The sequence below is a fragment of the Schistocerca nitens genome, chromosome 10, assembly GCF_023898315.1.
Source record: "Schistocerca nitens isolate TAMUIC-IGC-003100 chromosome 10, iqSchNite1.1, whole genome shotgun sequence".
NCBI lineage: Eukaryota > Metazoa > Arthropoda > Insecta > Orthoptera > Acrididae > Schistocerca > Schistocerca nitens.
The window spans coordinates 132051002-132063560 of record NC_064623.1 but is presented as its reverse complement, the minus strand read 5'-3'; the positions used below and the strand labels follow the sequence as shown (position 1 = coordinate 132063560).

At 50.5% G+C, this 12559-nt stretch overlaps 16 non-coding genes across 16 annotated transcripts; all 16 read left to right on the top strand.

The window, feature by feature from the left end:
- Positions 1-279: 279 nt before the first annotated feature.
- Trnaa-ugc (transfer RNA alanine (anticodon UGC)) lies at positions 280-352 on the top strand. Its single transcript has one exon. It is a non-coding gene; the product is annotated as a tRNA-Ala (tRNA).
- Positions 353-775: 423 nt separating this feature from the next.
- Trnaa-agc (transfer RNA alanine (anticodon AGC)) lies at positions 776-848 on the top strand. Its single transcript has one exon. It is a non-coding gene; the product is annotated as a tRNA-Ala (tRNA).
- Positions 849-1906: 1058 nt separating this feature from the next.
- Trnaa-ugc (transfer RNA alanine (anticodon UGC)) lies at positions 1907-1979 on the top strand. Its single transcript has one exon. It is a non-coding gene; the product is annotated as a tRNA-Ala (tRNA).
- Positions 1980-2402: 423 nt separating this feature from the next.
- Trnaa-agc (transfer RNA alanine (anticodon AGC)) lies at positions 2403-2475 on the top strand. Its single transcript has one exon. It is a non-coding gene; the product is annotated as a tRNA-Ala (tRNA).
- Positions 2476-3533: 1058 nt separating this feature from the next.
- Trnaa-ugc (transfer RNA alanine (anticodon UGC)) lies at positions 3534-3606 on the top strand. The gene has a single exon. It is a non-coding gene; the product is annotated as a tRNA-Ala (tRNA).
- A 423-nt stretch (positions 3607-4029) lies between these two features.
- Trnaa-agc (transfer RNA alanine (anticodon AGC)) lies at positions 4030-4102 on the top strand. The gene has a single exon. It is a non-coding gene; the product is annotated as a tRNA-Ala (tRNA).
- A 1047-nt stretch (positions 4103-5149) lies between these two features.
- Trnaa-ugc (transfer RNA alanine (anticodon UGC)) lies at positions 5150-5222 on the top strand. Its single transcript has one exon. It is a non-coding gene; the product is annotated as a tRNA-Ala (tRNA).
- Positions 5223-5645: 423 nt separating this feature from the next.
- Positions 5646-5718, top strand: Trnaa-agc (transfer RNA alanine (anticodon AGC)). The gene has a single exon. It is a non-coding gene; the product is annotated as a tRNA-Ala (tRNA).
- A 1058-nt stretch (positions 5719-6776) lies between these two features.
- Trnaa-ugc (transfer RNA alanine (anticodon UGC)) lies at positions 6777-6849 on the top strand. Its single transcript has one exon. It is a non-coding gene; the product is annotated as a tRNA-Ala (tRNA).
- A 423-nt stretch (positions 6850-7272) lies between these two features.
- Trnaa-agc (transfer RNA alanine (anticodon AGC)) lies at positions 7273-7345 on the top strand. The gene has a single exon. It is a non-coding gene; the product is annotated as a tRNA-Ala (tRNA).
- Positions 7346-8403: 1058 nt separating this feature from the next.
- Positions 8404-8476, top strand: Trnaa-ugc (transfer RNA alanine (anticodon UGC)). Its single transcript has one exon. It is a non-coding gene; the product is annotated as a tRNA-Ala (tRNA).
- A 423-nt stretch (positions 8477-8899) lies between these two features.
- Trnaa-agc (transfer RNA alanine (anticodon AGC)) lies at positions 8900-8972 on the top strand. Its single transcript has one exon. It is a non-coding gene; the product is annotated as a tRNA-Ala (tRNA).
- Positions 8973-10030: 1058 nt separating this feature from the next.
- Positions 10031-10103, top strand: Trnaa-ugc (transfer RNA alanine (anticodon UGC)). Its single transcript has one exon. It is a non-coding gene; the product is annotated as a tRNA-Ala (tRNA).
- A 423-nt stretch (positions 10104-10526) lies between these two features.
- Positions 10527-10599, top strand: Trnaa-agc (transfer RNA alanine (anticodon AGC)). The gene has a single exon. It is a non-coding gene; the product is annotated as a tRNA-Ala (tRNA).
- Positions 10600-11657: 1058 nt separating this feature from the next.
- On the top strand, positions 11658-11730 carry Trnaa-ugc (transfer RNA alanine (anticodon UGC)). Its single transcript has one exon. It is a non-coding gene; the product is annotated as a tRNA-Ala (tRNA).
- A 423-nt stretch (positions 11731-12153) lies between these two features.
- On the top strand, positions 12154-12226 carry Trnaa-agc (transfer RNA alanine (anticodon AGC)). The gene has a single exon. It is a non-coding gene; the product is annotated as a tRNA-Ala (tRNA).
- The last annotated feature ends 333 nt before the right edge of the window (positions 12227-12559 follow it).

Genomic DNA, 12559 nt, shown 5'->3' with positions numbered 1-12559 from the left:
GACAAGGTTTGTGACTGTCCTTTCAAAAAATGGCTCTGAGCACTATGGGACTCAACTGCTGTGGTCATCAGTCGACTGTCCTTTCAATTTAAGACGTTAAATACAGACGTAATTTGTAGTCGTAATACCAGAGCATCGAAACTACTTGGAACTCTTGTGTATATGAACTTGACCGCGCCTTTGTACACTGGTCCCTTCACCCCTACAAACCAACCAACCATCAGGTCCGTGCACATCAGAGTAGCAAAGAATGGAAAACAGCGCAGCTTTGTTGCCCTTGGGGGCGTAGCTCAGTTGGTAGAGCGTTCGCTTTGCATGTGAAAGGTCCCGGGTTCAAGCCCCGGCGCCTCCATGTTTTGTGGACAGTGCATGGTAAGTGTTGGTCGCGGCGAGCCTAAAGACACGCAAGATGTTGCAAAGCCAGCGTCACAGCTCATGTGATGTATACTGACGTAAGGAGAGCAAGACGTAAATGTGAGGACCGGCTGTTGTCGAGGTGTCATCGAGTGCAAATCTGTCTTAGGTATAACGGCCTAACCTCAAAGAAGTCTAGAGAGTGGACAACACGTTCGTCTTACTCAGAGCGGTGGCCGAACGCTATTTTCGACGTTGTGCGCGCCACTTTAATTTTGGCCAACTACGATTCGATACAGAATGCAGGAAACCTGAAAGACACCCTCACGGACACATTGAGAATAGTGTTTGTCTGCGGAATAATGGGAGTGCAAGGGGTCTGTGATATTGATATGGTTGTATGTAGCACTATTTGTCATCAGGGGGCGTAGCTCAGATGGTAGAGCGCTCGCTTAGCATGCGAGAGGTACTGGGATCGATACCCAGCGCCTCCAGAATTTTTAACACACCTACATGCGCACACTGCCACGCAAGTGGGATAATTCACAGCCAGCGAATGTGTCAAGGCAGATACGAGCGAACGATTAGCAGCCACAACTGGCAAGCGTGATGTTACGCGCAGGAAGCACCCTCCTCCCACCGCTACACTGAATTTAGAAACAGTACAAGTCTGCCCTTAAGATTCTCAAACCTATGTCGGAAAGATCTGCCTTGCGCCGAGTTCACAAAAATCCCACTGCACATTCCCATTCTTTACGTGCAGTCGGCTGCTACTGGTGTTGCTAGTTGTGACTGCTGATGACAGATGCCGTAGCAATCAATTCATGGAGTGAGTTGTATGTTTTGCGATACTCTGTCTCTGACAAGCAAGCAGAGGTGACACAGGCGCGAACACGGGAAGCTTGCAGCCCCTCGCTGCCTGCAGACACCGAGCAGCCACACTAGGTGGGCGGCCTAAGCCGTAGGCGAAATGTGCTCACTCGCTTGGGCGCGACGTCAAGCTCTAAATAAGGCTTTCACTAGCGTGAGCGTTGCGTGAGCGTCGTGGAAAGTCGGAAAAGTCGTCTGCATGGGTGAGTGCCATGTTTGGGGAGCGTTTCGTAGTTTGCGCAGTGCAATGGAGACGCGGAAACGTGTTGTGGCCCAGTGTTTTGCAGTTGGACGACAAGAGTGGTACACAGTAGTAAAGTGCGAGGCAGTGAGTTGGCATGAACAGTCGAGTGCACAATTGGGCTTCAGATGTGCTTGTTACCTCAGGCGCGGTGTGATTGTCGACAAGGTTTGTGACTGTCCTTTCAAAAAATGGCTCTGAGCACTATGGGACTCAACTGCTGTGGTCATCAGTCGACTGTCCTTTCAATTTAAGACGTTAAATACAGACGTAATTTGTAGTCGTAATACCAGAGCATCGAAACTACTTGGAACTCTTGTGTATATGAACTTGACCGCGCCTTTGTACACTGGTCCCTTCACCCCTACAAACCAACCAACCATCAGGTCCGTGCACATCAGAGTAGCAAAGAATGGAAAACAGCGCAGCTTTGTTGCCCTTGGGGGCGTAGCTCAGTTGGTAGAGCGTTCGCTTTGCATGTGAAAGGTCCCGGGTTCAAGCCCCGGCGCCTCCATGTTTTGTGGACAGTGCATGGTAAGTGTTGGTCGCGGCGAGCCTAAAGACACGCAAGATGTTGCAAAGCCAGCGTCACAGCTCATGTGATGTATACTGACGTAAGGAGAGCAAGACGTAAATGTGAGGACCGGCTGTTGTCGAGGTGTCATCGAGTGCAAATCTGTCTTAGGTATAACGGCCTAACCTCAAAGAAGTCTAGAGAGTGGACAACACGTTCGTCTTACTCAGAGCGGTGGCCGAACGCTATTTTCGACGTTGTGCGCGCCACTTTAATTTTGGCCAACTACGATTCGATACAGAATGCAGGAAACCTGAAAGACACCCTCACGGACACATTGAGAATAGTGTTTGTCTGCGGAATAATGGGAGTGCAAGGGGTCTGTGATATTGATATGGTTGTATGTAGCACTATTTGTCATCAGGGGGCGTAGCTCAGATGGTAGAGCGCTCGCTTAGCATGCGAGAGGTACTGGGATCGATACCCAGCGCCTCCAGAATTTTTAACACACCTACATGCGCACACTGCCACGCAAGTGGGATAATTCACAGCCAGCGAATGTGTCAAGGCAGATACGAGCGAACGATTAGCAGCCACAACTGGCAAGCGTGATGTTACGCGCAGGAAGCACCCTCCTCCCACCGCTACACTGAATTTAGAAACAGTACAAGTCTGCCCTTAAGATTCTCAAACCTATGTCGGAAAGATCTGCCTTGCGCCGAGTTCACAAAAATCCCACTGCACATTCCCATTCTTTACGTGCAGTCGGCTGCTACTGGTGTTGCTAGTTGTGACTGCTGATGACAGATGCCGTAGCAATCAATTCATGGAGTGAGTTGTATGTTTTGCGATACTCTGTCTCTGACAAGCAAGCAGAGGTGACACAGGCGCGAACACGGGAAGCTTGCAGCCCCTCGCTGCCTGCAGACACCGAGCAGCCACACTAGGTGGGCGGCCTAAGCCGTAGGCGAAATGTGCTCACTCGCTTGGGCGCGACGTCAAGCTCTAAATAAGGCTTTCACTAGCGTGAGCGTTGCGTGAGCGTCGTGGAAGGTCGGAAAAGTCGTCTGCATGGGTGAGTGCCATGTTTGGGGAGCGTTTCGTAGTTTGCGCAGTGCAATGGAGACGCGGAAACGTGTTGTGGCCCAGTGTTTTGCAGTTGGACGACAAGAGTGGTACACAGTAGTAAAGTGCGAGGCAGTGAGTTGGCATGAACAGTCGAGTGCACAATTGGGCTTCAGATGTGCTTGTTACCTCAGGCGCGGTGTGATTGTCGACAAGGTTTGTGACTGTCCTTTCAAAAAATGGCTCTGAGCACTATGGGACTCAACTGCTGTGGTCATCAGTCGACTGTCCTTTCAATTTAAGACGTTAAATACAGACGTAATTTGTAGTCGTAATACCAGAGCATCGAAACTACTTGGAACTCTTGTGTATATGAACTTGACCGCGCCTTTGTACACTGGTCCCTTCACCCCTACAAACCAACCAACCATCAGGTCCGTGCACATCAGAGTAGCAAAGAATGGAAAACAGCGCAGCTTTGTTGCCCTTGGGGGCGTAGCTCAGTTGGTAGAGCGTTCGCTTTGCATGTGAAAGGTCCCGGGTTCAAGCCCCGGCGCCTCCATGTTTTGTGGACAGTGCATGGTAAGTGTTGGTCGCGGCGAGCCTAAAGACACGCAAGATGTTGCAAAGCCAGCGTCACAGCTCATGTGATGTATACTGACGTAAGGAGAGCAAGACGTAAATGTGAGGACCGGCTGTTGTCGAGGTGTCATCGAGTGCAAATCTGTCTTAGGTATAACGGCCTAACCTCAAAGAAGTCTAGAGAGTGGACAACACGTTCGTCTTACTCAGAGCGGTGGCCGAACGCTATTTTCGACGTTGTGCGCGCCACTTTAATTTTGGCCAACTACGATTCGATACAGAATGCAGGAAACCTGAAAGACACCCTCACGGACACATTGAGAATAGTGTTTGTCTGCGGAATAATGGGAGTGCAAGGGGTCTGTGATATTGATATGGTTGTATGTAGCACTATTTGTCATCAGGGGGCGTAGCTCAGATGGTAGAGCGCTCGCTTAGCATGCGAGAGGTACTGGGATCGATACCCAGCGCCTCCAGAATTTTTAACACACCTACATGCGCACACTGCCACGCAAGTGGGATAATTCACAGCCAGCGAATGTGTCAAGGCAGATACGAGCGAACGATTAGCAGCCACAACTGGCAAGCGTGATGTTACGCGCAGGAAGCACCCTCCTCCCACCGCTACACTGAATTTAGAAACAGTACAAGTCTGCCCTTAAGATTCTCAAACCTATGTCGGAAAGATCTGCCTTGCGCCGAGTTCACAAAAATCCCACTGCACATTCCCATTCTTTACGTGCAGTCGGCTGCTACTGGTGTTGCTAGTTGTGACTGCTGATGACAGATGCCGTAGCAATCAATTCATGGAGTGAGTTGTATGTTTTGCGATACTCTGTCTCTGACAAGCAAGCAGAGGTGACACAGGCGCGAACACGGGAAGCTTGCAGCCCCTCGCTGCCTGCAGACACCGAGCAGCCACACTAGGTGGGCGGCCTAAGCCGTAGGCGAAATGTGCTCACTCGCTTGGGCGCGACGTCAAGCTCTAAATAAGGCTTTCACTAGCGTGAGCGTCGTGGAAAGTCGGAAAAGTCGTCTGCATGGGTGAGTGCCATGTTTGGGGAGCGTTTCGTAGTTTGCGCAGTGCAATGGAGACGCGGAAACGTGTTGTGGCCCAGTGTTTTGCAGTTGGACGACAAGAGTGGTACACAGTAGTAAAGTGCGAGGCAGTGAGTTGGCATGAACAGTCGAGTGCACAATTGGGCTTCAGATGTGCTTGTTACCTCAGGCGCGGTGTGATTGTCGACAAGGTTTGTGACTGTCCTTTCAAAAAATGGCTCTGAGCACTATGGGACTCAACTGCTGTGGTCATCAGTCGACTGTCCTTTCAATTTAAGACGTTAAATACAGACGTAATTTGTAGTCGTAATAACAGAGCATCGAAACTACTTGGAACTCTTGTGTATATGAACTTGACCGCGCCTTTGTACACTGGTCCCTTCACCCCTACAAACCAACCAACCATCAGGTCCGTGCACATCAGAGTAGCAAAGAATGGAAAACAGCGCAGCTTTGTTGCGCTTGGGGGCGTAGCTCAGTTGGTAGAGCGTTCGCTTTGCATGTGAAAGGTCCCGGGTCCAAGCCCCGGCGCCTCCATGTTTTGTGGACAGTGCATGGTAAGTGTTGGTCGCGGCGAGCCTAAAGACACGCAAGATGTTGCAAAGCCAGCGTCACAGCTCATGTGATGTATACTGACGTAAGGAGAGCAAGACGTAAATGTGAGGACCGGCTGTTGTCGAGGTGTCATCGAGTGCAAATCTGTCTTAGGTATAACGGCCTAACCTCAAAGAAGTCTAGAGAGTGGACAACACGTTCGTCTTACTCAGAGCGGTGGCCGAACGCTATTTTCGACGTTGTGCGCGCCACTTTAATTTTGGCCAACTACGATTCGATACAGAATGCAGGAAACCTGAAAGACACCCTCACGGACACATTGAGAATAGTGTTTGTCTGCGGAATAATGGGAGTGCAAGGGGTCTGTGATATTGATATGGTTGTATGTAGCACTATTTGTCATCAGGGGGCGTAGCTCAGATGGTAGAGCGCTCGCTTAGCATGCGAGAGGTACTGGGATCGATACCCAGCGCCTCCAGAATTTTTAACACACCTACATGCGCACACTGCCACGCAAGTGGGATAATTCACAGCCAGCGAATGTGTCAAGGCAGATACGAGCGAACGATTAGCAGCCACAACTGGCAAGCGTGATGTTACGCGCAGGAAGCACCCTCCTCCCACCGCTACACTGAATTTAGAAACAGTACAAGTCTGCCCTTAAGATTCTCAAACCTATGTCGGAAAGATCTGCCTTGCGCCGAGTTCACAAAAATCCCACTGCACATTCCCATTCTTTACGTGCAGTCGGCTGCTACTGGTGTTGCTAGTTGTGACTGCTGATGACAGATGCCGTAGCAATCAATTCATGGAGTGAGTTGTATGTTTTGCGATACTCTGTCTCTGACAAGCAAGCAGAGGTGACACAGGCGCGAACACGGGAAGCTTGCAGCCCCTCGCTGCCTGCAGACACCGAGCAGCCACACTAGGTGGGCGGCCTAAGCCGTAGGCGAAATGTGCTCACTCGCTTGGGCGCGACGTCAAGCTCTAAATAAGGCTTTCACTAGCGTGAGCGTTGCGTGAGCGTCGTGGAAAGTCGGAAAAGTCGTCTGCATGGGTGAGTGCCATGTTTGGGGAGCGTTTCGTAGTTTGCGCAGTGCAATGGAGACGCGGAAACGTGTTGTGGCCCAGTGTTTTGCAGTTGGACGACAAGAGTGGTACACAGTAGTAAAGTGCGAGGCAGTGAGTTGGCATGAACAGTCGAGTGCACAATTGGGCTTCAGATGTGCTTGTTACCTCAGGCGCGGTGTGATTGTCGACAAGGTTTGTGACTGTCCTTTCAAAAAATGGCTCTGAGCACTATGGGACTCAACTGCTGTGGTCATCAGTCGACTGTCCTTTCAATTTAAGACGTTAAATACAGACGTAATTTGTAGTCGTAATACCAGAGCATCGAAACTACTTGGAACTCTTGTGTATATGAACTTGACCGCGCCTTTGTACACTGGTCCCTTCACCCCTACAAACCAACCAACCATCAGGTCCGTGCACATCAGAGTAGCAAAGAATGGAAAACAGCGCAGCTTTGTTGCCCTTGGGGGCGTAGCTCAGTTGGTAGAGCGTTCGCTTTGCATGTGAAAGGTCCCGGGTTCAAGCCCCGGCGCCTCCATGTTTTGTGGACAGTGCATGGTAAGTGTTGGTCGCGGCGAGCCTAAAGACACGCAAGATGTTGCAAAGCCAGCGTCACAGCTCATGTGATGTATACTGACGTAAGGAGAGCAAGACGTAAATGTGAGGACCGGCTGTTGTCGAGGTGTCATCGAGTGCAAATCTGTCTTAGGTATAACGGCCTAACCTCAAAGAAGTCTAGAGAGTGGACAACACGTTCGTCTTACTCAGAGCGGTGGCCGAACGCTATTTTCGACGTTGTGCGCGCCACTTTAATTTTGGCCAACTACGATTCGATACAGAATGCAGGAAACCTGAAAGACACCCTCACGGACACATTGAGAATAGTGTTTGTCTGCGGAATAATGGGAGTGCAAGGGGTCTGTGATATTGATATGGTTGTATGTAGCACTATTTGTCATCAGGGGGCGTAGCTCAGATGGTAGAGCGCTCGCTTAGCATGCGAGAGGTACTGGGATCGATACCCAGCGCCTCCAGAATTTTTAACACACCTACATGCGCACACTGCCACGCAAGTGGGATAATTCACAGCCAGCGAATGTGTCAAGGCAGATACGAGCGAACGATTAGCAGCCACAACTGGCAAGCGTGATGTTACGCGCAGGAAGCACCCTCCTCCCACCGCTACACTGAATTTAGAAACAGTACAAGTCTGCCCTTAAGATTCTCAAACCTATGTCGGAAAGATCTGCCTTGCGCCGAGTTCACAAAAATCCCACTGCACATTCCCATTCTTTACGTGCAGTCGGCTGCTACTGGTGTTGCTAGTTGTGACTGCTGATGACAGATGCCGTAGCAATCAATTCATGGAGTGAGTTGTATGTTTTGCGATACTCTGTCTCTGACAAGCAAGCAGAGGTGACACAGGCGCGAACACGGGAAGCTTGCAGCCCCTCGCTGCCTGCAGACACCGAGCAGCCACACTAGGTGGGCGGCCTAAGCCGTAGGCGAAATGTGCTCACTCGCTTGGGCGCGACGTCAAGCTCTAAATAAGGCTTTCACTAGCGTGAGCGTTGCGTGAGCGTCGTGGAAGGTCGGAAAAGTCGTCTGCATGGGTGAGTGCCATGTTTGGGGAGCGTTTCGTAGTTTGCGCAGTGCAATGGAGACGCGGAAACGTGTTGTGGCCCAGTGTTTTGCAGTTGGACGACAAGAGTGGTACACAGTAGTAAAGTGCGAGGCAGTGAGTTGGCATGAACAGTCGAGTGCACAATTGGGCTTCAGATGTGCTTGTTACCTCAGGCGCGGTGTGATTGTCGACAAGGTTTGTGACTGTCCTTTCAAAAAATGGCTCTGAGCACTATGGGACTCAACTGCTGTGGTCATCAGTCGACTGTCCTTTCAATTTAAGACGTTAAATACAGACGTAATTTGTAGTCGTAATACCAGAGCATCGAAACTACTTGGAACTCTTGTGTATATGAACTTGACCGCGCCTTTGTACACTGGTCCCTTCACCCCTACAAACCAACCAACCATCAGGTCCGTGCACATCAGAGTAGCAAAGAATGGAAAACAGCGCAGCTTTGTTGCCCTTGGGGGCGTAGCTCAGTTGGTAGAGCGTTCGCTTTGCATGTGAAAGGTCCCGGGTTCAAGCCCCGGCGCCTCCATGTTTTGTGGACAGTGCATGGTAAGTGTTGGTCGCGGCGAGCCTAAAGACACGCAAGATGTTGCAAAGCCAGCGTCACAGCTCATGTGATGTATACTGACGTAAGGAGAGCAAGACGTAAATGTGAGGACCGGCTGTTGTCGAGGTGTCATCGAGTGCAAATCTGTCTTAGGTATAACGGCCTAACCTCAAAGAAGTCTAGAGAGTGGACAACACGTTCGTCTTACTCAGAGCGGTGGCCGAACGCTATTTTCGACGTTGTGCGCGCCACTTTAATTTTGGCCAACTACGATTCGATACAGAATGCAGGAAACCTGAAAGACACCCTCACGGACACATTGAGAATAGTGTTTGTCTGCGGAATAATGGGAGTGCAAGGGGTCTGTGATATTGATATGGTTGTATGTAGCACTATTCGTCATCAGGGGGCGTAGCTCAGATGGTAGAGCGCTCGCTTAGCATGCGAGAGGTACTGGGATCGATACCCAGCGCCTCCAGAATTTTTAACACACCTACATGCGCACACTGCCACGCAAGTGGGATAATTCACAGCCAGCGAATGTGTCAAGGCAGATACGAGCGAACGATTAGCAGCCACAACTGGCAAGCGTGATGTTACGCGCAGGAAGCACCCTCCTCCCACCGCTACACTGAATTTAGAAACAGTACAAGTCTGCCCTTAAGATTCTCAAACCTATGTCGGAAAGATCTGCCTTGCGCCGAGTTCACAAAAATCCCACTGCACATTCCCATTCTTTACGTGCAGTCGGCTGCTACTGGTGTTGCTAGTTGTGACTGCTGATGACAGATGCCGTAGCAATCAATTCATGGAGTGAGTTGTATGTTTTGCGATACTCTGTCTCTGACAAGCAAGCAGAGGTGACACAGGCGCGAACACGGGAAGCTTGCAGCCCCTCGCTGCCTGCAGACACCGAGCAGCCACACTAGGTGGGCGGCCTAAGCCGTAGGCGAAATGTGCTCACTCGCTTGGGCGCGACGTCAAGCTCTAAATAAGGCTTTCACTAGCGTGAGCGTTGCGTGAGCGTCGTGGAAGGTCGGAAAAGTCGTCTGCATGGGTGAGTGCCATGTTTGGGGAGCGTTTCGTAGTTTGCGCAGTGCAATGGAGACGCGGAAACGTGTTGTGGCCCAGTGTTTTGCAGTTGGACGACAAGAGTGGTACACAGTAGTAAAGTGCGAGGCAGTGAGTTGGCATGAACAGTCGAGTGCACAATTGGGCTTCAGATGTGCTTGTTACCTCAGGCGCGGTGTGATTGTCGACAAGGTTTGTGACTGTCCTTTCAAAAAATGGCTCTGAGCACTATGGGACTCAACTGCTGTGGTCATCAGTCGACTGTCCTTTCAATTTAAGACGTTAAATACAGACGTAATTTGTAGTCGTAATACCAGAGCATCGAAACTACTTGGAACTCTTGTGTATATGAACTTGACCGCGCCTTTGTACACTGGTCCCTTCACCCCTACAAACCAACCAACCATCAGGTCCGTGCACATCAGAGTAGCAAAGAATGGAAAACAGCGCAGCTTTGTTGCCCTTGGGGGCGTAGCTCAGTTGGTAGAGCGTTCGCTTTGCATGTGAAAGGTCCCGGGTTCAAGCCCCGGCGCCTCCATGTTTTGTGGACAGTGCATGGTAAGTGTTGGTCGCGGCGAGCCTAAAGACACGCAAGATGTTGCAAAGCCAGCGTCACAGCTCATGTGATGTATACTGACGTAAGGAGAGCAAGACGTAAATGTGAGGACCGGCTGTTGTCGAGGTGTCATCGAGTGCAAATCTGTCTTAGGTATAACGGCCTAACCTCAAAGAAGTCTAGAGAGTGGACAACACGTTCGTCTTACTCAGAGCGGTGGCCGAACGCTATTTTCGACGTTGTGCGCGCCACTTTAATTTTGGCCAACTACGATTCGATACAGAATGCAGGAAACCTGAAAGACACCCTCACGGACACATTGAGAATAGTGTTTGTCTGCGGAATAATGGGAGTGCAAGGGGTCTGTGATATTGATATGGTTGTATGTAGCACTATTTGTCATCAGGGGGCGTAGCTCAGATGGTAGAGCGCTCGCTTAGCATGCGAGAGGTACTGGGATCGATACCCAGCGCCTCCAGAATTTTTAACACACCTACATGCGCACACTGCCACGCAAGTGGGATAATTCACAGCCAGCGAATGTGTCAAGGCAGATACGAGCGAACGATTAGCAGCCACAACTGGCAAGCGTGATGTTACGCGCAGGAAGCACCCTCCTCCCACCGCTACACTGAATTTAGAAACAGTACAAGTCTGCCCTTAAGATTCTCAAACCTATGTCGGAAAGATCTGCCTTGCGCCGAGTTCACAAAAATCCCACTGCACATTCCCATTCTTTACGTGCAGTCGGCTGCTACTGGTGTTGCTAGTTGTGACTGCTGATGACAGATGCCGTAGCAATCAATTCATGGAGTGAGTTGTATGTTTTGCGATACTCTGTCTCTGACAAGCAAGCAGAGGTGACACAGGCGCGAACACGGGAAGCTTGCAGCCCCTCGCTGCCTGCAGACACCGAGCAGCCACACTAGGTGGGCGGCCTAAGCCGTAGGCGAAATGTGCTCACTCGCTTGGGCGCGACGTCAAGCTCTAAATAAGGCTTTCACTAGCGTGAGCGTTGCGTGAGCGTCGTGGAAGGTCGGAAAAGTCGTCTGCATGGGTGAGTGCCATGTTTGGGGAGCGTTTCGTAGTTTGCGCAGTGCAATGGAGACGCGGAAACGTGTTGTGGCCCAGTGTTTTGCAGTTGGACGACAAGAGTGGTACACAGTAGTAAAGTGCGAGGCAGTGAGTTGGCATGAACAGTCGAGTGCACAATTGGGCTTCAGATGTGCTTGTTACCTCAGGCGCGGTGTGATTGTCGACAAGGTTTGTGACTGTCCTTTCAAAAAATGGCTCTGAGCACTATGGGACTCAACTGCTGTGGTCATCAGTCGACTGTCCTTTCAATTTAAGACGTTAAATACAGACGTAATTTGTAGTCGTAATACCAGAGCATCGAAACTACTTGGAACTCTTGTGTATATGAACTTGACCGCGCCTTTGTACACTGGTCCCTTCACCCCTACAAACCAACCAACCATCAGGTCCGTGCACATCAGAGTAGCAAAGAATGGAAAACAGCGCAGCTTTGTTGCCCTTGGGGGCGTAGCTCAGTTGGTAGAGCGTTCGCTTTGCATGTGAAAGGTCCCGGGTTCAAGCCCCGGCGCCTCCATGTTTTGTGGACAGTGCATGGTAAGTGTTGGTCGCGGCGAGCCTAAAGACACGCAAGATGTTGCAAAGCCAGCGTCACAGCTCATGTGATGTATACTGACGTAAGGAGAGCAAGACGTAAATGTGAGGACCGGCTGTTGTCGAGGTGTCATCGAGTGCAAATCTGTCTTAGGTATAACGGCCTAACCTCAAAGAAGTCTAGAGAGTGGACAACACGTTCGTCTTACTCAGAGCGGTGGCCGAACGCTATTTTCGACGTTGTGCGCGCCACTTTAATTTTGGCCAACTACGATTCGATACAGAATGCAGGAAACCTGAAAGACACCCTCACGGACACATTGAGAATAGTGTTTGTCTGCGGAATAATGGGAGTGCAAGGGGTCTGTGATATTGATATGGTTGTATGTAGCACTATTTGTCATCAGGGGGCGTAGCTCAGATGGTAGAGCGCTCGCTTAGCATGCGAGAGGTACTGGGATCGATACCCAGCGCCTCCAGAATTTTTAACACACCTACATGCGCACACTGCCACGCAAGTGGGATAATTCACAGCCAGCGAATGTGTCAAGGCAGATACGAGCGAACGATTAGCAGCCACAACTGGCAAGCGTGATGTTACGCGCAGGAAGCACCCTCCTCCCACCGCTACACTGAATTTAGAAACAGTACAAGTCTGCCCTTAAGATTCTCAAACCTATGTCGGAAAGATCTGCCTTGCGCCGAGTTCACAAAAATCCCACTGCACATTCCCATTCTTTACGTGCAGTCGGCTGCTACTGGTGTTGCTAGTTGTGACTGCTGATGACAGATGCCGTAGCAATCAATTCATG